The 22,695-nt window shown below is 36.6% G+C and overlaps 1 protein-coding gene across 9 annotated transcripts in view; it reads left to right on the top strand.

Annotated features, from left to right (window-relative positions):
* Positions 1-22,695, top strand: part of FBXW11 (F-box and WD repeat domain containing 11) — a 132,467-nt gene that overhangs the window by 43,017 nt on the left and 66,755 nt on the right. The window contains exon 3 of one of the 9 annotated variants that reach the window (XM_064279118.1): positions 9,553-9,601. The exons of the other annotated variants lie outside the window; for them this stretch is intronic. The gene's annotated coding sequence lies outside the window, so the exon portion shown is untranslated. The remainder of the gene's footprint in view (positions 1-9,552; positions 9,602-22,695) is intronic. 9 annotated transcript variants of the gene reach the window in all.

Below are 22,695 nucleotides of genomic sequence, written 5' to 3'. Positions count from 1 at the left end.
CCAGTTGACTGTTATATCAGATAATCAAGAGTTTACACCATGTAGAGTATTGATTTGCCAAGACTCCTGTGGTACAAAAGGAATATCAATGTTATTAATTGTACAGTGATAGAAATACTATAGGGTCACTATGAGTTGGAATCGACTCCACAGCAGCGGGTTTTGTTTTGGATAGAAGTATCATACGATCAGCAGTCCCACTCCTGGGAATATATCCTAGAGGAACAAGAACCATCACACAAATAGACTTATGCACACCTGTGTTCATTGCATCATTATTCACAGTAGCAAAAAGATGGAAACAACCTAAGTACCCAATCAACAGATGAATGGACAACAAACTATGGTACATATACACAGTGGAATACGATGCAATGATAACAATAATGATTCTGAGAAACATCTCACAACATTGATGAATCTGGAGGGCATTATGCTGAGTGAAATAAGTTAGTCACAAAAGGACAAATATTGTTTGAGACCACTATTATGAAAAAAAAAAAACAAGAAAAAAAAACAATCTTTGGTTATTAGAGAGGGCAGGGGTGGGAAGGGAAATCACTAACTGGATAATAGACAAGTGTTAACTTTGGTGAAGGGAAAAACAACACACAATATAGGGGAAGTCAGCACAACTTGACCAAGGCAAAGTCATAGAAGCTTCGTAGACACATCCAGATGCCTTGGGGGACCGAGTTACTAGGGCTGAGGGCTAGGGACCATGGTGTCGGGGGACATCCAGATCAATTGGCATAACATTGTTCATAAAGAAAATGTTCTACATCCTACTTTGATGGGTAGTGTCTGGGGTCTTAAAAGTTTGTGAGCAGCCATCTGAGGTAAACACCTATTGGTCCCATCCTGTCTGGAGAAGAAAAAGACAAAAGGAAAGTTATTAGTCCAAAGACTAATGAACCACATGAACCACAGCCTCCACCAGCCTGAGCTTGGAAGAACTAGATACTGCCTGGCTACCACCACTGACGACTCTGACAGGGACCACGATAGAGGATTCCGGACAGAGCGGGGAAAAAAATGTAGAACAAAATTCAAATTCACACACATATGTGCACAAAGATCAGACTTACTGATCTGGTAGAGACGGGAAGAACCCCTGAGACTGTGGCTTCTGGACACTGTGCCAACTCAGAAACGAAGCCACTCCCAAAGTCCATCTTTGAGTCAAAGATCAGACAAGCCTATAAAACAAACAATAAAGCACCTGAGGAACATGCTTCTTAGTTCTGTAAAGTACAGGAGACCAAATGAGCAACACCTGCCCAAAAGCAAAGACAGCAGGAAGGGATAGGAAAACTGGATGAACGGACACAGGAACCCAGGGTGTAAAGGGAAAAGGAGAGAGTGCTGATATATTGCGGGGATTGCAACCAATGTCTGAAAACAATTTGTATATAAATCTTTGAATGAGAAGCTATTTTGTGCTGTAAACTTTCACCTAAAGCACAATAAAAAAGAAAAAAAAATAGTACAGTGAAACCTGTGAGAGCCCAAACTTGATGGGACTGCCTTGTTTTTCTGCATCTCACAAGTTTTCTGCCTTTGACAGGGTGCAATCTTACCACTTTTCCATCAGTCTGTCTTAGTGGAGGATATTTGTGTTTTCCATCTCTGATAGGTTTCTACCTTAAACAGGTTTTGACTTTTGTAGGTTTTACTGTATACATCATTTATTTTCCACCTTCTGTGTGTTAGGCCCTTTGTGCTCATCTCATCCCTCATGTAGAAGTTATCTCTCATTCCATTTTTGTGTATGAAGTCATAGAATTGAATTGCCTTGCCTCAGGTTACCTGTTTATTTAAGTGCAGAAGAGGGTTATGACCTAGGTCTGGGTAACCTCAAAGTCATAGCTTTAGTCACCATGTTGTAATGACGTTTAACTTGGCAATGGATATTTTTAGGGTTGAAACAAGCTCTCTTTAATTTTTGTTTTAAAAATTTAAAGCTAATGCACCCAGAATGTGGGATGTTGAGGTTCTGTGTAGTAAACTGACAAGGCTTCCTTGGAGTGCCCTTTGCAGCCCCTCAGCTGGAGGCAGGTGTTAGTGGTAAGCTTTCATCAAGGGTAGGACTGATCACTTGGAGTGATAGTGAGGACCCTGTGAATCAGGTTTTATTGTCTCCTTCCAAGCTCCTGAGCCCTGGTGGCTCAGTGGTTAAGAGTTTGGCTGCTAACCAGAAGGCAGTTCTACTCTGTCCTGTAGGGCCACTATGAGTCGGAGTCGCCTTGACAACAACAGGTTTGGTTTGATTTTTTGGTTTCCAGGCTCCACTGTGTGTAGGGCTGGGCAGTAATGCTACTTTTTCTTGACACGTGCCTTTCTTGCTTCTTTTCTTACTTTCAGTGTTCACTAGGGTATAGTGAGCCACAGTAGCCTGAGAACATTATGGCTGAGACTTTCCTAGGTACCAACATACAAGGCTCTATTCTAGAAAAGGGAGAAAGAACCCTGACTTTGTAGTAGACAAACCTCAATTCTGGTGCCGTGCTGACTATCACTGCTTAATAGCTCTGCGACATTAAGCGACTTCCTTTACTTTCCCGAACCCTCATTTCTTCATCTTTAAAAAAATAAATGTAGTTGTTTTTGAGGCACAGCGTTTTTGTAGAGGAAGATAACAGCTACCTCTTACTGATTACCTGCTGCTGTGGGGATAAACACCATTTTTTTTTCTCGTTCCTGTTTCCCTATTCAAGAAGGGAGAATTCCAATTTTATAGGCTTAGGTTCTAGCGTTCAGATTGGGCAGAGTAAGAATAAGCTAAAAGATGGTACATATGATCTGGCTCCTACTGTCTGATGTTCTTTTTTTGTTCAGGGCCTGTCTTCTTAGGTCAGACCTGGTTGTTCTAACTCACTGCCTTTGTCTCATTGTCTCTTTTGTAATGAGCAATGGCAATTTGTCAGACCTTGTTGATAATCCTGTTGCACCCTGGGTTGCTCACTGGTAGAGTCTGTAATATTTTATGCATATTAAAAAACTATTTTTTTCTCTTTATGAGAACAGTTGCAAAATATAGTTACTACTGCTACTAGTAACTGGTAACCTTACCATCCAGAAAAAGTGTTAGTTGCTATTTTAGGGTCTGTCTTTCTCCTGCTTTTTGGCAGGGAGAAATCCAACACATTATGCAGGCTTTCTGTGTGATTATGGTGGTGATGAGGATGATGACATCAGTGGTGTTTTAAATGTTCCATGGAACCCCAAAGTTTGGCGGTGGGATCACTAGAGGGATAAAGGATGTCTTAGCATAGTTTTCCTCCCCGTTCTACCTTATCCAGAACAGCTCTGGATTTATCTCGGACTCTTAGTAAGTGTAAGTTTGAAGACTTTCTGCTATGGAAATTTCCAAACATATATAAAAATAAAGAGAATCATTCAATTCATACTTAGTTTTCAAAGTTACGCTGTTTTTAGTTTCACTTTCCTCTTCCTTCAACTTTGTTTTTTTTATGGGACATTTTAAACTAAATTTAAGGCAGCTTAATAAAACAGAGTTTGACATATTGTTTATATCATGATTTAAAAAATTTTAAACAAGGTTAAAAATTAAAGGTAACATTTGTAACTGGAAGTTAGGAAGGGAGATGTAAAGCTTCCTTTGGCTTTAGGCCTCATATCTAGAGTGTTATTTATCAGTTTCTTATGAGCCTTTTAGAATAAAACTAAAAGAAAAAAAAAACTATAGTTTTATTTTTCAGTTAATAATCTACATTGATCATCTTTCCATATCAGCATATAAAAACCTGCTCTCTTTTTCTTTTTACAGCTGCAATAGTATTAAATCATGCAGCTTTATCATTTAATAAAAAATACAACCAGTTTCCTATTGATGGAATGTTAGGCTCCATTTTTTTAAATCATAAGCAGTTTACTAATTTCATTGTACATATGTCTTGTTGTATGCTGTCGAGTCGATTCCAACTCACAGTGACCCTATATTACAGAGTAGAATTACCACATAGGATTTCCTAGGCTGTAAATCTTTATGGGAGCAAATCTCCAGGTCCTTTCTTCCACGAAGCTGCTGGGTGGGTTTGAACCTCTAACCTTTTGGTTAGCAGCTGAGTGCTTAACCATTGTGCCGCTAGGACTCTAGACTTGGATAGTTATGTATGTAGAACAAATTCCTAGAAATACAGTTGCTTGGTCAAAGAATATCAGTGTTTTATTATTAATTAAATTATCTGTATACAGAAGTTTAATAACCTCTCCTTTCAGTCTCACTCCCCTGAAGAAACAGTGCTAATAACATTTGTTGTCTAGCCTTGCATATCTGTTTTTCTTTTCTTAGACAAAGGTGTATAACCATACAATTATGAGGATTTTCGCATTTTTTAAGTAAGGAAAATGGGCTCTCCTTAGAAAAATCACATTGTGAATTCTTTTACTTTCTTTATTTACTTTAATATTATAAGTATGTCTCCAGGTCAGTACATAAAGGTCTAACCCTTTAGCCAATGATAGCTTTTATCACCCACTAATTTTTTTTTTTTTGGGTTGGGGGAGCAGTGGGATATAATTTTTTTCTTTTTTGAAGTATAACATAGATTAGAAAAGTGGGGACATCTTAATTGTACAGCTCAATGATTTATCACAAAGTGGGCAGTGCTTTATTTTCATAGACATAGCTAGATTGCTTTCATGGAGGGTTGTTACTGTTGTTAGGTGCTGCCTAATTGGTTCCAACTCATAGTGACCCTGTGTAACACAGAACAAAACACTTCCACCCTCACAGTCGTTGGCGTGTTTGAGCCCACTGTTGCAGCCACTGTGTCAGTCCGTCTCATCGAGGGTCTTTCTCTTTTTTGCTGACCTTCTACTTTACCAAGCATGATGTCTCTCTCCAGGGACTGGTACTTCCTGATAACATGTCCAAAGTCTTACCATCCTTGAACGTAACAAGGAGGTACTGTGTGGTTTAGAATCAGGAAAAGTGTGCATCAGGGTTGTATCATACTTATTCACCATACTTATTCAATCTGTATGCTGAGCAAATAATCTGAGGAGTGGAACTCTGTGAAGAACATGGCATCATGGAGGGTGTACCTGTTAATATTCCAGTCGTTCCCTTAAGTTCCGGATATCTTTTGCAGATATTTAAGGTTTACTTTAAGAATGTTATTTAGAGTAACATACACTTGCTCAAAATCAAACCAACAAATAAAAAATGACAAAAAGTAACATGATGAATTAAGACTTTATACCATCATTTTAAATCATTGCATAATATTCCATTTAATAAATGTATTTTTGATTTACAGAAACTGTCCATTCTGTAGTAAGAATGCTTCTAATTTTTGAGACATTTTAAGCTATTTTGAGTTGAACATCATCGTAGCTAAATTTTTTTGTACTTCTGTATTATTTCCTTAGGTACAAAGGTATGCACATTTAAAAACTTAGGTTGCAAATTGTACTTTTTAGAGGCAGGGCTAGATTGTACTCCTAAAAGCAATGTATGCGATATTCTCTTTTCATATGTCCTGCCTGGCACTGGATATTTTAATATTGTGTTCTTTGCCATTTTGAAAGGTGAAAATGATGTCATTGTAATGTGCATTTCTTTGATTGCTAGTGAGATGGAATTTATATGCCTTTTCTGTTGCTTGTTTTATGAGTTTCCTCCTCATGCTCTTTCTCCATTTTTCTATGGATGGTTTCATTTGTTTTTAAAGCTAATTTGTAGGAGCTATTTTTATATATTAAGTATTATAACTCAACCATTTCTTGCAAATATTTTCCCTAGTTTGACATTTGCCTTTCAGTTTTATTTATACTTTTTGCCGTGAAGAAAGTTTTGAAAGGAAATTGCACTTTCACCTATTTATTCCTTTCCTTTATAAAAGTGTCATGCTTAGATTGTTTTCATCCCAAGATTATATATTTCTTTTGTGTTTTTGGCATTGTGTTTTATATTTAAATCTTTCGAGCTCTGTAATTAATTTTATTATATGCTGTGAACCAGGAATCTGCATTTCCTTCTAAAGCCCAGTGGGTGTTCTGTATACTATTTACTGATCTAGCTTTTTCCCATTGGTTTGAAATCGTATGCATATATTTTAGTTCATTGTTTCCCGGTAAGCTCATTCATAGAAGTCTCTTTGAAGCTTTTGTTCTTCACTTGTCCATTATCATCAGTCATCAGACATCATGTGTAGGGCTCATGGTCCGTGCTGCCTTTTACATGTAGTGCTGGTTGAAAGCAGCATGTTAATGATGATAGGCTTTGAAAGTTCAGTGCAAAACAAAAAGATTCCTTTTAACATTTGCCTAAAAGAGTGATTTTTCCCCCGTTTTTACTATTATTAATTGAAATTGTTTTATCGTTTCCATGTCATGTTTTCTGAAAACAGTGAGGGTGACTTAGTGATCTAAGAATATGAAGCAGCAGAAGAGCCGCAAGTAATTTAATATTTTAGAGAAAGTTCTGATGATAGCACAATGCCTGGTATATAATACTGGCACTCAAAAAATCGCATACATCCCCTGTGGAAGAGAGCTTCTGCTGTGGGAAAATTAGAACTACACCTTGCTTTATTAACAGTTCAGATTTATGGTTTCCAAAACACTGTATACAGTGGATAAGATTTAGCAGTTACTTTGAGGATAGGGAAGCAGGTAAATGGAATTCAGGGCATATTAAAAAAAAGGTCTTTATTTTTTTGAAAAAAAAATGATGTCACATACCGTGGACATTTATTATGTTGATTGTAAAAATGATGGTTTCATGTATTTCTGTTGGTTACTATTTACTGTTTATTCTGTTTATCAAGGTAACACTATTTCATTGTAAAAATTCTAGACAGAGAAGTATAAAGAATAAAATTAATCCATCAGCCGTAATCTCACTTCATTTTGGTGTCCATTCTTGTCTCTGTTGACATTTTATTTCTGTATATGTATGTGTGTGTGTATTTTATATATTATAAATATAAAAAACACATATACATACATAGGTAAACTTAGGTCTACATTTTTAATAACTAGAGTTTACTGTCTGTGTGTGCAATAATTTAATCCATTTCTTTTTGATGGACATTGAGTCATTACATTTTAGTGTATATTCATGTTTAATTCAATAGGTTATATTATTCAGTGGAAAAATTCTGAATCAAAGGATATGAACTTTTACCAAATTGTCTTTCAGAAAGGTTATTAGAATATACAGTGTCATCAGCAGTGTATAATTATAATGGAAATAAATGCGCAATGTAGAAAATAAAGACAAACACAAAGAATAAATAAAAAATTACCTTTTGTTAACCGTTTATTTTTGTTTCTTCAATCAACAGCTATTTACTACGTTCATGCTGTATGCCAAGCATTATTGTAGGTGCTGGAAATACAGGAGTGCATGAGAGACAAAAAAAGCTATGCTGTCTTGGAACCTACATTTTAGTGGGGAAGGAATATTTTAAATGGTAGTGAGTGCCATAGAGATAAAGGGGGATAGAGTAATTCAAGGTTTGGGGAAAGACTTCAGTTTTAAATGTGATGATCAGGGAAAGCCTCCCAAGAATTCCAGATAGCGGGAACAGCATATGTAAAGACCCAGAGGCAGGAATGTACTTGGCATATTAGACCAGCAAGCTGGGAGGGGAGGGAGGCACTAATATGTGACTGGAATGTGGAATGAAGGAGAGAGTAGCAGATGAAGTCAGAGAGATCAGGAGAGAAGGAGGAACAAGTCGTGTAGGGTTGTAGACCTCACTGGACTTTGGCTTTTATTCTGCATGACATGAGAAGTCACTGGAGGATCTTGATCAGAAGAGTTGTCTGATTAACGTTTTAACAGAATCACTCTGTCTGCTGTGCAGTCAAAGAATGAAGAAGAGGTGGAAACAGAGACCAGTTTGTAAACTTTTGAAATAATCAAGATGAGAGAACATGGTGGTTTGGGCCAGGGTGATAGCAGTGCAAGGAAGAGAGAGTAGTAGTCAGATTCTGGGTATATTTTAAAGGTAGAGCTGTAAAGATTTCCTGAGGTAATACTATTATTTTGAAGTACTTCCTTCCAGAGATTTCCAACCATAACAAATATAGTGTTGATAGTAATTTAGCTGCCTTTTTTCCTGCTTGTTAACGTTTCCTTTTTCAGAAAAGAGGTTTTAAATATGGCTGTATAACGTGTTATACTGTGATCGAACCATATTTGATTTGACTCTTCCCTGTTTGTTTCCAGTCATTTTTTTCTTATAAAAAAAATTAAAATGAACTTAAAAAATTTTTTTCTTGGCCTGCCCCCCCCGCCCAAATAATTTCCTTGGGATGAATTCTTAGAAGCTCACGTATTAATTTGGGGGGTATAAACATTTGAATAGAACAGTCTTATTTACTTTAAGGATAGTTTTAATACTATTCTAAGGTTGACTGCTTGGTGACTAGGAAGAGGCCAAACTTTGGAGTTAGGGATTCAACATGGAAATAGAGACAGTTCATGACAAAATGTGGAGAGAAAAGGAGTGACTGACATTAGTAAAAATGACATCAATCTTCTCAAGCCAGTAATATCTTTTATATCACCAATACCTAACAAATATTTAATCATGAGATGATTTGGACTTTGGAGCCTCTGGTAAGATCAGAAGGTGAAAATGATGATATGTGTCTATCTGCAGTACTAAAATAACACTTCATGAAGACTCATCTGGTATATGGCATACATTTTGTGCAAAAAGCATAAGTATGCAGGGAATTCACACTTAATGAAAACTTAAATGCCAGGCATGTTGTAGTTCTTATATTTCTTAACATTATATTAAAGAAATTATATCTCTTTTCAACCTTATAAAATAGTGGTATTCTGTCTGTTTTATATATAAGAAAATTGAGACCCAGAGAGAGAGACTGCGCGTGTACACGCTTGTGACTTGCCCAAGACATACTAGCAGTAAATAGTAGAGCCAGGATTCTAACCTAGTCTTTCTAGCTCCAGTATGACTTACTGCCTTTTAAAGTAGAAACTGTTTTCAGAGAGATGAATATTTGTATTTTAAGTTGTAAATAGACTTTAATAAATCTTAGGGCAGTTAGGTAACACCACTACCAGTTGCCATCCAGTTGATTCCAACTCATGGTGACTGAGTGTGTGTCAGAGTAGAACTGTGTTCCACAGAGTTTTCTATGGCAGATTTTTTAGAAGTAGATCACCATGACTTTGTTCTGAGGTGCCTCTGTGTAGACTTGAGCCTCCAACCTTTTGGTTAGTAGTTGAGCACGTTAACTGTTTACACCACCCAGGGACTCTCATTATGCTTCATTTTGTATTATCCAAGAAGGAAGAGAACTCAACATTATAACGATGATGATGGGCTATTTTACTAGTATTTTATGTTGTTACACCAGTAGTTTACATTATCACGTCTCCTCTTTATAGAGGCTTTCTCTGACCACCCAGTCTAAAATAGCTTCCTGCTTTCCACTCTGTTCCTTTACCCTTTTTTTACTTCATAGCACTTAGCATTACTTGAAATTATGCTTCATGTTTATTTATTTTTTTTCCTGTCTGTTGTCTTTTTTCCCCACCAGAATGCAAGTTCCATGAGAAAAAGGGTCGTGTCTTCTTGTTCACTGCTTGGTAAATACACCAGTTTCTAGAATAGTTCCTGACAGGTAGTAGGTACTTCATAATTATTTATTGAAGGAAAAATAGGCAAAATAACCTGGGATGTGAAGGAATGGCTATCTGTAAGCTTCGTTAGAGTATTATAACAAAATACAGGATTATACAGTATAGCATTATTTTCTATCATAGCCTGGTTTGTTGAGTTCTGTGTATACCAAGTATTCACATGATTTGAAAGATTATCTTGAGTAAAAATTGATTTTGCTTTGAAGACCAGCTCATTGCATTTTGTTTTGCCTAAAGAAAATACCCATTTCTGATTATAAAGACAATGCACACGTATTGTAGAATGTTGTGGGGGAAGTGTGGAAAGAGTAACAGAGAAATAACCCTCAATTTAGGGGGTGCCATTCTTAATGTTTTGGCATATTTTCTTTTTAAATTTATGCATAGTTAAGAATATTTATCATTTTGTATGCTTTATTTTACTTTTTATGTTTTATATGCTTATTTCAGTGACTGTATAAATGTTTTCCTATTATTAAAAGTTTCTGATAACTAATTTGAAATGACCAGAAAATGTGTTTCATGAACATTCCATAATTTATTTGTCCTTTCTTTTGGTGGCTAGAATCTTCATTCTCAATTATTAAAGTAACAAATCACCATCTTTATTCATAAATCTTTGCCTTTATTTTGGATTATTTACTTAGGATATATTTCTAGAAGAAGATATGTATGTTTTGTCAAATTGTTTTCCGGAGGGTTCACATCTCACTCTACCTTCACTAGGATTGAATGTTATTAATTTGAAAAGTTTTAGTAAGCCTGTTGCTCTGCATGATTTAGTAGCATACTCTGAATTCATAGCCACAGACTTCTTCACATGTGACAACTCTTTACACTGAGCAATTTGAGTATGTGTTGAGTCAGCTAAGGCCTGGCCTACTAAAAGAAGATCTACTAGTGGATATGCTTGGCCCAGAAAAAAATCCAGAGACATTTTCAAACACCTAACAACTGTTTGAGTCCCTGTTTCCAGTTTTAGCCCATGCCTCCCTATTGAACTGCCTGGGGACTGTGGCCAGAGTTCAGACCTGCATCATTCAGCTGGCATAATCCTTAAGAAAGCATAGAATCAAACATATATCTTATACATATTAACTGAGTACCTACTATGTGCCATATACTATGCTATGCCCTGCTGATACAAGGGGCCAGCTGCCAGTCTCCATAGACAGATTGCATATGCTCTTTATCCTAATATAAGGAAGGTTCTTGATATTCCCCTCCTCTCCTTTAGAAAACTAGGAGTCTTTCCAAAATCTCTTATAGAATGCATTTTAGTCAGGTAATTTGGAGTAAAACAGAAATGTTAAATTCTTCATCTTTAAGACAACCAAACCCCCCAAAAACCAAACCTGTTGCTGTTGAGCCGATTCCGACTCATAGTGACCCTATAGGACAGAGTAGAACTGCCCCATAGGGTTTCCAAGGAGCGGCTGGTGGATTTGAACTGCTGATCTTTTGGTTAGCAACCAAGCTCTTAACCACTGCACCACCAGAGCTTCCATTCAAGACAACAGGAAATGAAAAATTAAGGATTAGAGTCATGCTAGCTGTGATGATAGATAAGAAGAAACTATCACCTAATTAATTTCAAATGAAAAGACTTTGCAGAAGGAAACATTGCCAGGAAGGCTCTCTTAGAGTTCACAAAAAGAGATAGATGGTTGAACCCTTATTACAGACTAGTAGTGAATGGCTTGGGAAAGACACGTGAGCCTGTAGTGTTCTCAGTACTAAGGCCATCTGACAGAAGTGGTGAAAACGGGCACAAAAAATTTCAGCACTTTTATTCTTGGGATATGATCCCACAATTAAAAATGTTGAGTATTAATGTAAGCAAGTTTTTGAAAACAAAAGAAAACAGCAGTAACAACAGTAAAAAAACCAAACCCATTGCTGTTGAGTCGATTCTAACTCATAGCTACCTTACAGACAGAGTAGAACTGTCCAAGGAGCGGCTTCTGGATTTGAACTGCTGACCTTTTGGTTAGCAGCTGAGCTCTTAACCACTGTGCCACCGGGGCTCCAAATCATTGAAAGATTATTTTATTTTGTGCCTACTTTTTTTTTTTTTTTCTTTAAATCTTTGGCCTATGGCCATATTGTCTGACTACTGAGTTCATGAGTCCCTTGGGTTAGTTCCCCCCCTTCACTATTAAGCGTAGTTATATCATTCATTTGAAATATATTTAGGTTCATTTGTTTCTGCTGGTATTCTATTCCTTTCTCCCAATCTTTGTTGATTTTGGTTTTTGAGTATTTAAGCATTTGACATGTTTCTAAAAGTCAGAACAATACAGTACAAAAGGTATACTCGTAAAAATGTGAGTACCTCTCATTCTTTCTCTCCCATTCCTATTCCCTCATCTTTCCATCCTGTTCCTACTTATCTCCCTTAGAAAACCTTACCAGTTTCTAGTTTATTCTTGGTGGATTTCTTTATGCACCAATGAGCAGGTATGTATACATTTTCTTATATCTTCTTTTTTATACCAAAGCTAGTATATAATACTCTTTTGCACTTTGGTTTTTTCACCTAAATAAAGCCAAACCAAACTCACTGCTGTTGAGTCTATATACTGACTCATAGCGACCCTATATAAAAGAAAAAAAAATATGTGTACCCTGAAATTATTCTGTAGCAGTCCATGGAGGTGTTCTTTATTTCTTACAGCTGCATAGTCTGATTATCTCATTTATATGGAAGACTGTAGGTTTCCAGTTTTTTTTTTTTTTGTTGTTGTTGTTGTTGAAATTACAGTGAAACTGTGAGAAACTGGAACTCAATGGGACTGCCTTTTCTCAGGTCTCAAAGTTTTCCACCTTTGACAAGATGCAGTTTTAACTTCTCTTCTATCTCTTGTTTTGGTGGAAAATACTTGAGTTTTCCTCCTCTGAAGAGTATCTGCCTTACATAGGCTCCAGCTTTCTCAGGTTTTACTGTATAAACAGTGCTGCAATGAATAACTTGGTGCATGTATATTTTCGTATTGTTATTGAAGATGTATCTTCAGGGAAAATTCCTGGAAGTGAGGTTGCCAGATCAAAAGGTGAATGCACACATAGTTTTGTTAGGTATTGGCAAGTTCTGCTCCAAAAACATTGTACCGATTCGCCTTCTCAGCAGAAGTGTATGAGGGTGCCTGCTTCCTCACTGCTTCACTGACAGCCGTGTTGTCATGTACCTGAACATTTGCCATTCTGTTACGTACGAAGTGTGTAGCTTTAACTGCATTTCTTTAAGTGTGTGTGAGCTTGAACATCTTTTCTTATTTAAGGACCACTTTTATATCTTCTAAGAAGCCTCTTTGTGTACTTCCCTCATTTTTCTGTTGGAATTTTGACATTTTCTCCCTTTCCCACCACATTTTAAAAGAAAATTTTAGGGTTATTAGTTCATGACATGTTGTAATTAATCCCCCACCCCTAAAGTTGTCACTTTTCTTTTGACTTTGCATATAGTTTTTAAAATTGGTGTGCAAAAGTTATTAATTTTTACCTAGTCAAATTTTCAGTCTTTTATTGTATCTGGATTTTGAGTCATAGATAACCTTTCCTTGCACCCAAGTTTTAAAGGAATTCACCCATGTTTTCTTGTAGTACTTCTGTGGTTTCATCCCTTAAATTTAGATTTTTGATCTATTTGGTATATGTATCATGTCTATTCTGTGAGATATGGATCTAATTTTGTCTTTTTCCAAATGGCTAACCAGGTGTCCCAGCATGGTTTATTAAAAAGTTGCCCATTAACTTGATGCCACTTTTATTATGTACTAAATTTCCATATGTACTCGGGTTTATTTCTAGATTTTCTATTTTATTAGACTAAGAGTTGGCAAACTGTGGTCTACAGGCCAAACTCAACTGTGTTTTTATAAATAAAGTTTTATTGGAGCATAGCCATGCCAGAAATTCAAGCCAGATTTGGAAGAGGATGTGGAACCAGGGACATCATTGCTGATGTCAGATGGATCCTGGCTGAAGGCAGAGAATACCAGAAAGATATTTACCTGTATTTTATCGACTATGCTAAAGCATTTGACCATGTAGATGATAACAAATTATGGATAACATTGCAGAGAATGGGAATTCTGGAACACTTAATTGTGCTTGTGAGAAATCTGTACATGGATCAAGAGGCAGTTGTTTGAGCAGAAAAAGGGGACACTGCGTGGTTTAAAGTTAGGAAAGGTGTGTGTCAGGGCGGTATCCTTTCAGCATACCTATTCAATCTGTATGCTGAGCAAATAATCTGAGAAGCTGGACTATATGAAGAAGAGTGGGCACATCAGGATTGGAGGAAGACTCATTAACAACCAGTATTATGCAGATGATACAACCTTGCTTACTGAAAGTGAAGAGACTTGAAGCACTTACTGATGAAGATTAAAAACCATAGCCTTCAGTTTGGATTACACTTCAACACGAAGCAACATCATGATAAAAAGAGAAAAGATTGAAGTTGTCAAGGATTTCATTTTACTTGGATCCACAATCAACACCCATAGAAGCAGCAGTTAAGAAATCAAAGATGCACTGCATTGGGCAAAACTGCTGCAAAAAATCTCTTTAAAGTGTTAAAAAGCAAAGATGTCACCTTGAGGACTAAGGTGCGCCTGACCCAACCGATGGTGTTTTCAGTTGCCTCATGTACATGTGAAAGCTGGACAATGAATAAGGAAGACAGAGGAAGAATTGATGCTTTTGAATTGTGGTCTTGGAGAAGAATATTGGATATGCCATGGACTGCCAAAGGAATGAACAAATCTGTCTTGGAAGAAGTACAACCAGAATGCTCCTTAGAAGCAAGGATGGGCGAGACTGCATCTTACATACTTTGGATATGTTGCCAGGAGGGACAGTCCCTGGAGAAGGATGTCATGCTTGGTAAAGTACAGGGTCAGCAGAAAAGAGGAAGACCCTCAATGAGATGGATTGACACAGTGGCTGCAACAATGGGCTCAAGCATAACAATGATTGTAAGAATGGGGCAGGACCGGGCAGTGTTCCCTTCTGTTGTGCATAGGGTCCCTATGAGTCAGAACCCATTGGATGGCACCTAACAACAACAACAAATGCTAATAGAAAAAGATGGGAGTGGAAAGCCTTTTGTGTTCTGGCTTACGTTAAAAAAAAAAAATTTTTTTTTTTTACGTGAAAGTTTCCCTAAAAGATATTTTCCAAGATTATTTTAGCTATCTATTGTCTTTACACCTTCAGGGCCTAGTTGATGAGTCCTTGTGAGCCCACCTCCAGCTGGGTCACATTCTCTATGCTCAAGGACAGGGAATAATGATTCCAATATTACTTCCTAAATGACAGTTTACCCATTAAGAGCGTACAACACAATGATTTCTAGTGTATTTACAGAGTTGTGTAATCATCACCACAAATAAATTTAGGATATTTTCATTGCCCCAAAAAGAAACCCCCATACCTTTTAGCTCTCACTCACCATTTCTCTTTACCCAACAGACATCACTAGACAACCATTTGGATTATAGTTTTCAGTATTATGCCTGTTCCATTATTTTATTTTTCTTTAGAAGCTCCAATTTTGATTGGGTTGGGTCTTTATCTTCCATTTCAACTACTATTTTGCTACTTTTTAAAACTTATTTTTATTTTCTTCAGTGTCTCCTATACATTTTTAAGTGGAATTTACTCTTATTTTGAGCATTGTAATTTACCTGTCGTTTTTGCCTTTTTTAATTTCTTTTCTGTGTTCAGTCAGCTCATTTGTTTCTGATTTTAATGCATTTCTGTTCTTAATTTTTGAATTTCTGATTCAATGAGGGTCTTTTTTAAAAAAAATAACATCATGCTTGTTTGAGTCTATTTAATTCAGTTTGGACTGACTCCTCTCATCTGGGTTAAGTAAGAGCATTACGCCCTAATGCATGCATTGTGGTAATGAATAATTAACTTCTCTCATAAGTAACTAGAATTGTGCTATGCACCATTCTAAAGAAAATTAAGAAAATAGTCACTGAAATCACTTTGGTTAGGGCTTAATTATCTTGTAAGAACCCCAGCTGAGAAAGGCTGGTTGGGGTGCTGTTTTAATTTTATGGTTTTTTTTTTTTTCCCTTCCTCTTTCACTTCTTTTTGTGTGGTGTTTAAAAAACAAAACAAAACTGGATGCCATTGATTCCGACTCATAGCCACCCTACAGGACAGAGTAGAACTGCCCCATATGGTTTCCAAGGAGTGCCTGGTGGATTCGAACTGCCGAGCTTTTGGTTAGCAGCTGAACTCTTAACCACTATGCCACCAGCACTCCTGTGTGGTGTTTAGTTAGCTAAATTTTCTCCTTTCTGTTTTCTTTTTGTATAAATGATGATTGTTTGCATTGCTACATTTCTTGGGACAGGGCTAGTGGCTCGAGATTGTTTAAGTTTACAAGATTCCTAGTTCAGGAGCATCCTCTTTTTAGTGTAGGGAAGTATACTTTCTTTACTGGATGGCTTTATTTTGGGCCAGAAGAGAGGAAGCAGGAGAAGGGCTTTGTGTCATTTGAATTAAAAGAAAAAAAAATTCTTTTGTCTTGCAGAATCCTAAAATGCCTGCCCTACCACTTCTTTTTCCTTTAATTCTGTGGTTTCCAAAGGATGCCTTTCCTTTCCATTTTCCCTTCTTTTCTCCTAGAGTGACTTTTTGAAGACTGCCCCTGTGTGTCCTGCACCATCTTTTTATTTTCTTATCTGTAACCAACTCTGATCTAGCAGGACTCTTTTCTAGTACTTTCACACTTAATGTGATTTTTATGTCAATATTTAGGTCTGCTGCTAGTTTCCTTCTCTTTTTCTTCTGTGCTGTTTGTCCTGGACTGCCTTTGCTCTTTGTGAAGGCTTATGGCAGAAGCATGAGGGTTTGACAGGATTTAAATGGTTATTTTTTAATTTGCGTTTTGTGCCTTTTAGTTATGCTGATGACATGAATTTTGTGTAGCTTCATTTGTCCTTTTTATTCTTTGTATTCTATGACTTTGCTAAATTCACGTATTCTACTGGTTTTATATATTCCTTAGGATTTTCTTTGTAGACAGTCATACCATCTGGATCCTTCCTGATGCTTATGCTTTTTAATTTGTTTTTCTTGCTTTATTGCACTGGCTATGACTAGTGAAATTCGTATTGAATAGAAGTGTGACAATGGACATTCTAGCCATGTTCTTGAGCACAAAAAATAAGGTGTCCCATCTTGGACCAGTAAGTATTATGTTAGCTGTAAGTTTTTTATATATGCTCTTAATCAGATTAAGGAAGTTATTTGAGAATTTAAGTCATGAATAGGTGTTCAGCTTTGTCAAATGCTTTAAATGTATCTGTTGAAATCCTCATATGATTTAATCTCTTTAAACATGGTGCATTACGTTGATTTTTTTTTTTTTTTTTAGTGTTAAACCAATTTTAATTCTTGAGAAAAATTGCAGTTGGTCACAATATGTTATCTTTTTAATGTATTTTTGGGTTTGATTTGCTAACATTGTGTTAAGGATTTTTTATGTCTGTGTACATAAAGGTAATGGTTGGTAATCTTCTGATAATGGCTTTTCCCAGGTTAGGCATCGAGATGGTGCTGGCTTTGTAAAATGAATGATCTTTTCTTTTTTTTTGAAGGAGTTTGGGAAAGATTGGTGGTATTTCTTCCTTAAATGTTTCGTACTGTTTATCAGAAAAACCATTTGAGCCTTCAGTTTACTTTTTGCGAAACATTTTTGTGTAACAGCTTAATTAAAAAAAAAAATTAACTTTACTGAGGTATAATTTATATACAATAAAATTCATCAATTGTAAACTTAAAGCTCAGTGAGTTTCACAAGCAGTGTAATATAATCCTACAACACTCATGATATATTGGTCTGTGACTTTTCTTGTAATACGTTTGATGGGTTTTGGTATCAAGGTAATGCAGTCCTCAAAGTATGAGTTTTGGAGCTGTTCCTTCTATTTTCTGGAAGAGTTTGTATAGAGTTGGTATTAACATATTTTTATGCAAATAACACCTATGTTTGTTTGTGAACTGCTCCCTTCCCTCGTGAGGTATTTTCATAAGCACTGCTGTGCCAGTTTTTTCTCCATGTTACTGTAAAAAAAATGAGCATAGCGCCCTTAGAAAAATACCTTGCAGAGGGAGGGTGCGGTTGGCAAACAAATATAGAAGGCATGTGTTATTTCCATAAAAATATGGTAAATCGTCCTTAAATACTGAATAAAATTCATCAGTGAAGCCAATTTCTTTAACAGATACAGGGCTGTTTTGGTTATCCATTTCTTCTCTATGAGCGCTAGAATCTTAATATTTTCCAAATAATTTGTACCTTTCACCTAAGTTGTGGAATTTATTAGTATAATGTCTAATATTCTTTGGTTTTACTTTAATGTCTGAAGGATCTATACTGATGTTCCCTCTTTTATTCCTGATATTGGTAATTTGTATCTCATATTTTCTTGATCAGTCTGGTTAGAGGTTTATTGATTTTATTGATTGTTTCAAAGACAAAGGTTTTGGCTTCATTGGTTTTTCTCTTTTCTATTAGTTCGGGCTCTCATCTTTATTATTTTCTTCCTTCTGCTTATTTTAGATTTAATTTGCTAATTTTTTAGAAATTTAGGTTGGAAGCTTAGATTGTCGATGTGAGGACTGTCTTCTTTCCCGATATTTTTCTATTACTAACTTTTAGTTATGTCACAGGACATACTTTGTATGATTTCAGTCCTTTGAAATTTATTGGAACTTGTTTTATGGCCCAGAATAATATTTATCTTGGTAACTGTTTGGTGTGTACTTGGAAAGAATGTGTATCCTTCTATTGTTGGGTAGAGTGTTCTATAATATCAATTAGACCAAGTTGGTTGATAAACCAAACCAAAGCAAACCCATTGCCATTGAGTCGATTCTGACTCATACCAACCCTATGGAAGTGTTGTTCAAGTCTTTCATATCTTTACTTTTTTTCTGTTTTCTGTTTCTATCCATAGCTAAGAAAAGTGTTGAAATGTCAAGTTATAAATTTGGATTTGTCTATTTTTCCTTTGATTTGTCATTTTTTTTTCCCTAATATGTAGAAGCTCTCTTAGTAGGGATGTACACATTTGGGATTGTTATGTCCTGTTGATAAATTAATTCGTTTGTCATTATAGATGTCTCGCTTTATCTCTGGTAATATTCCTTGTTGTAAAGTCAACTTTGTCTGATATTAATATAGCCACTCTAGATTTCCTTTGATTAGTGATTGTGTGATATATCTTTTTCCATCCTTTTACTTTTAATCAATATGCCTTTGTATGCCTTGTAGATGGCATATAATCATACAACTTCACAGCTTCTCTGTTTTAATTGGGGAATTTTGACCACTTACATTTAATTATTAACATGTTTGACTTTAAATCTGTTGTTATAATCTGCCATTGAGTCCGCCCCCGACTCATGGTGACCCCATGTATTACAGAGTAGAACTGCTTCATAGGGTTTTCTTGGTGATAATCTTTTTTTTTAATAATTGTGCTTTAAATATAGGTTTACAAATCAAGTCAGTCTCTCACACAAAAACTTATATACACCTTGCTACGTACTCCCAATTACTCTCCCCCTACTGAGACAGCCTGGTCCCTCTCTCCGCTTTCTGTTTTCTTGTCCATTTTGCCAGCTTCTAACCCCCTCTACCTTCTCATTGGCTATAATCTTCATGAGCAAATTGCCAGGCCTTCTCTTCTGTGGAGCCACTGGGTGGGTTCAAACTGCCAACCTTTCTGTTTGCAGCTGATCACAAACCACTTGCACCATCCAGGCTTCTGATTTTAAATCTAATATCTTGTTAATTGTTTTCTATTGGTCTCACCTGCTGTCTTTGTTTCCCTTCTTTCATTTTTTTTTCCTGTTTTCTTTTGGATTAATTCAGTCTTTAATGATTCCATTTTTCTCTCTCCTATTGGCTTATTAGGTAAACCTCTTTGCTCTTTTCCCCCCATTGGTTGCTGTAGGATTTACAGTTTGCGTCTTTAATTTATCACAGCCTATAAGAAATTTTCTTTTTTTTATCTTAAGATAATATGATACTGCTTCATATACTTTAAGAGAGACTTTACCACAGTATATGTCTTTCCTCCTCCCATTTTTATGCTATTGTTGTCTTACCTTTTACTGCTACAAAGACTATAAGTAATACTGCTATTATATTTGCTTTAACTGGTGAATCAGTTTAAATAAACTGAGAAATATTTTATTTCCACCCTCATGTTTACTATTCCCTCATTAATTTCTTCATTAGATTCAAGGTTTCTTCTGGTTTGAAGAAAAACTTTAACATTTCTTGTAGTAGAGGTCTGCTACTGATGTATTTACTCTGCCTTTTTTTGTTGCTGTTAGGAAAGGTCTTTATTTTTCTTTCCTTTTTGAAGGATGTTTTTAGTGTCTGTTGGACTCTTGGGGCCCTGGTGGCACACTGGTTAAGCGTTCGGCTGCTAACAAAAAGGTTGGCAGTTTGAGTCCACCAGCTGCTCCTTGGAAACCTTATGGAGCAGTTCTCCTCTTTCCTGTAGGGTTGCTATGAGTCAGAATCAACTTGACGGCAATGGGTATTGAACTCCTGGAGCCCTGGTGGCGCAGTGGTTAAGAGCTCAGCTGCTAACCAAAAGATCGGCAGTTAGAATCCACCTGCTGCTCCTTGGAAACCATTCAGGGCAGTTCTGCTGTGTCCTGTAGGGTCACTATGAGTCAGAATTGACTCGATGACAAGTATTGAACTCTTAAGTCGACCCTCTTTTTCCCAGCACTCTGAGGATTTTGTTTCATTGCCTTCTGGATTGCATAGTTTCTGATGAGAAATCTGTGGTCAACTTTATCTTTATTACACATACATAATATACCTCTCTTCTCTGACAGCTTTTATGAGTTTCTCTTTATTATTTTTTTAAATTTATTTATGATGTGCCATAATGTCATTTTCTTGACATTTATCCTGTTTTGGGCTTCATCAAGCTTCTTGAATCTATGGGTTTATGGTTTTTTGTAAAATTTTGGAAGTATTTAGCCACTAGTTCTTCAAATATTTTTTTCTTCCCCCTCTTCTTTTTTTGTAACCGCAATTATACATATGTTAGAGATCGCTTGGTACTGTTCTACAGGTCACTGATACTCTTTATTTTTTCCAGACTTTTTCTTCTAGATCATTTTTATTGCTGTATTTCCTAATTTGCTAATCTTTTATTGTATACCATCCAGTTCTTTGGTGATATTATTCTGTGAGTTTTTTTAAGAAAAGTTTTTTTCCCCCCCGTTTTAGAAGTTCCACTTAGGTTTTTGTGTGCATGCTGTTGTTTATCCTCCTTTTCTGTTTTCATTATGCTTGTTTTCCTTCAGATACTTGAGCTTATGGAGCCTAGTTATATCATTGTTTTAAGGCTCTTGGCTCCTAATCTATTATTACCTGTCATTTTGGGGTCTTTCCTATTGAATGATTTTTCTCCTAGTTACGGGTCATATTTTCCTGCTTCTTTGCACATCTAATAAATTTTGGTGAGGCACATTGTGGATTTTACACTTTTGAATGCTGAATTTTGTTGTCTTTTTTCAAAGGGTATTAGACCAGGCTTATTTTTTTCTTTTGTTATGGCATATTTATCTTGTCGTTGTTGTTGTTAGGCGCTGTCGAGCTGGTTCCGACTCATAGCGACCATGTGTACAACAGAATGAAACTCTGCCTAGTCCTGCGCCCTGCCCACAATCATTGTTATGCTTGAGCCCATTGTTGCAGCCACTGTGTCAGTCCATCTTGTTGAGGGCCTTCCTCTTTTTCATTTACCCTGTACTTTACCAAGCATAATGTCCTTCTTGAGGGACTGATCTCTCCTGACAACATATCCAAAGTATGTAAGATGTAGTGTCACCATCCTTGCTTCTAAGGAACATTCTGGTTGTACTTCTTCCAAGACAGATTTGTTCATTCTTTTGGCAGTGCATAGTATATTCAGTATTCTTCACCAGCAACACAATTCAAAGGTGTCAGTTCTTCTTCTGTCTTCCTTATTCATTGTCCAGCTTTCTCATGCATATGATGCGATTGAAAATACCATGGCTTGGGTCAAGGCGACATCTTTACTTTTCAACACTTTAAAGAGGTCTTTTGTAGCAGATTTGCCCAATGCAGTGCATCTTTGATTTCTTAACTGCTGCTTCTATGGGTGTTGATTTTGGATCCAAGTAAAATGAAAGCTTTTCTTCATTTTTCACGATGCTGCTTATTGGCCCAGTTGTGAGGATTTTTGTTTTCTTTATGTTGAAGTGTAATCCATAGTGAAGGCTGTGGTCTTTGATCTTCATCAATAGGTGCTTCAAGTCCTCTTCACTTTCAGCAAGCAAGGTTGTATCATCTGCATAACTCAGGTTCTTAATTTGTCTTTCACCAGTGCTGATGCACCGTTTTTCTTCATATAGTCCAGCTTCTCAGATTATTTGCTCAGCATACAGATTGAATAGGTATGGTGAAAGGATACAACCCTGATGCACGCCTTTCCTGACTTTAAACCATGCAGTATCCCTTTATTCTGTCTGAACAACTGCCTCTTGACCTATGTACAGGTTCCTCCTGAGCACAGTTAAGTGTTCTGGAATTACCATTCTAGATGGGTGGAAGTGGAATATCCAGCTATTTGTACTCTCTAGGGATTCTTCAGGTTATAGCTTTCTGGTTGTTCTTTGGCCTTGTGGTGGCGCCACATTACATACGCTTAGTTTGTATTCAGCACTAGACTCAAGGGCACCGTTATGAAGACTTTCGGAGCTTCCTTTCTGTAAAGCTTTCTTCTCGCCAGTTCTCTGACCCACAAATTCCAGCTGCCCAGCTCTTCTGAATTCTGATCCCTGTCTCCTGAATTGAGTGAGACCCATATGACCTGCTTGAGATCCTCCTCCCTGAATCGTGTCTAGAAAGTTTCTCTGGGCAGAAATCCATTGTGATCAGAGGGCTGACCTTATTCCCCTGCTCTCGGGTAGCATAGTCTTCTGCTACTTGTTTTCCTGTGTTTCATACACAG

The sequence above is a fragment of the Loxodonta africana genome, chromosome 2 (genome assembly GCF_030014295.1).
Source record: "Loxodonta africana isolate mLoxAfr1 chromosome 2, mLoxAfr1.hap2, whole genome shotgun sequence".
Classification (NCBI taxonomy): Eukaryota; Metazoa; Chordata; class Mammalia; order Proboscidea; family Elephantidae; genus Loxodonta; species Loxodonta africana.
Note: the sequence above shows the minus strand (reverse complement) of the source record. Positions and strands in the feature narration are given on the sequence as shown.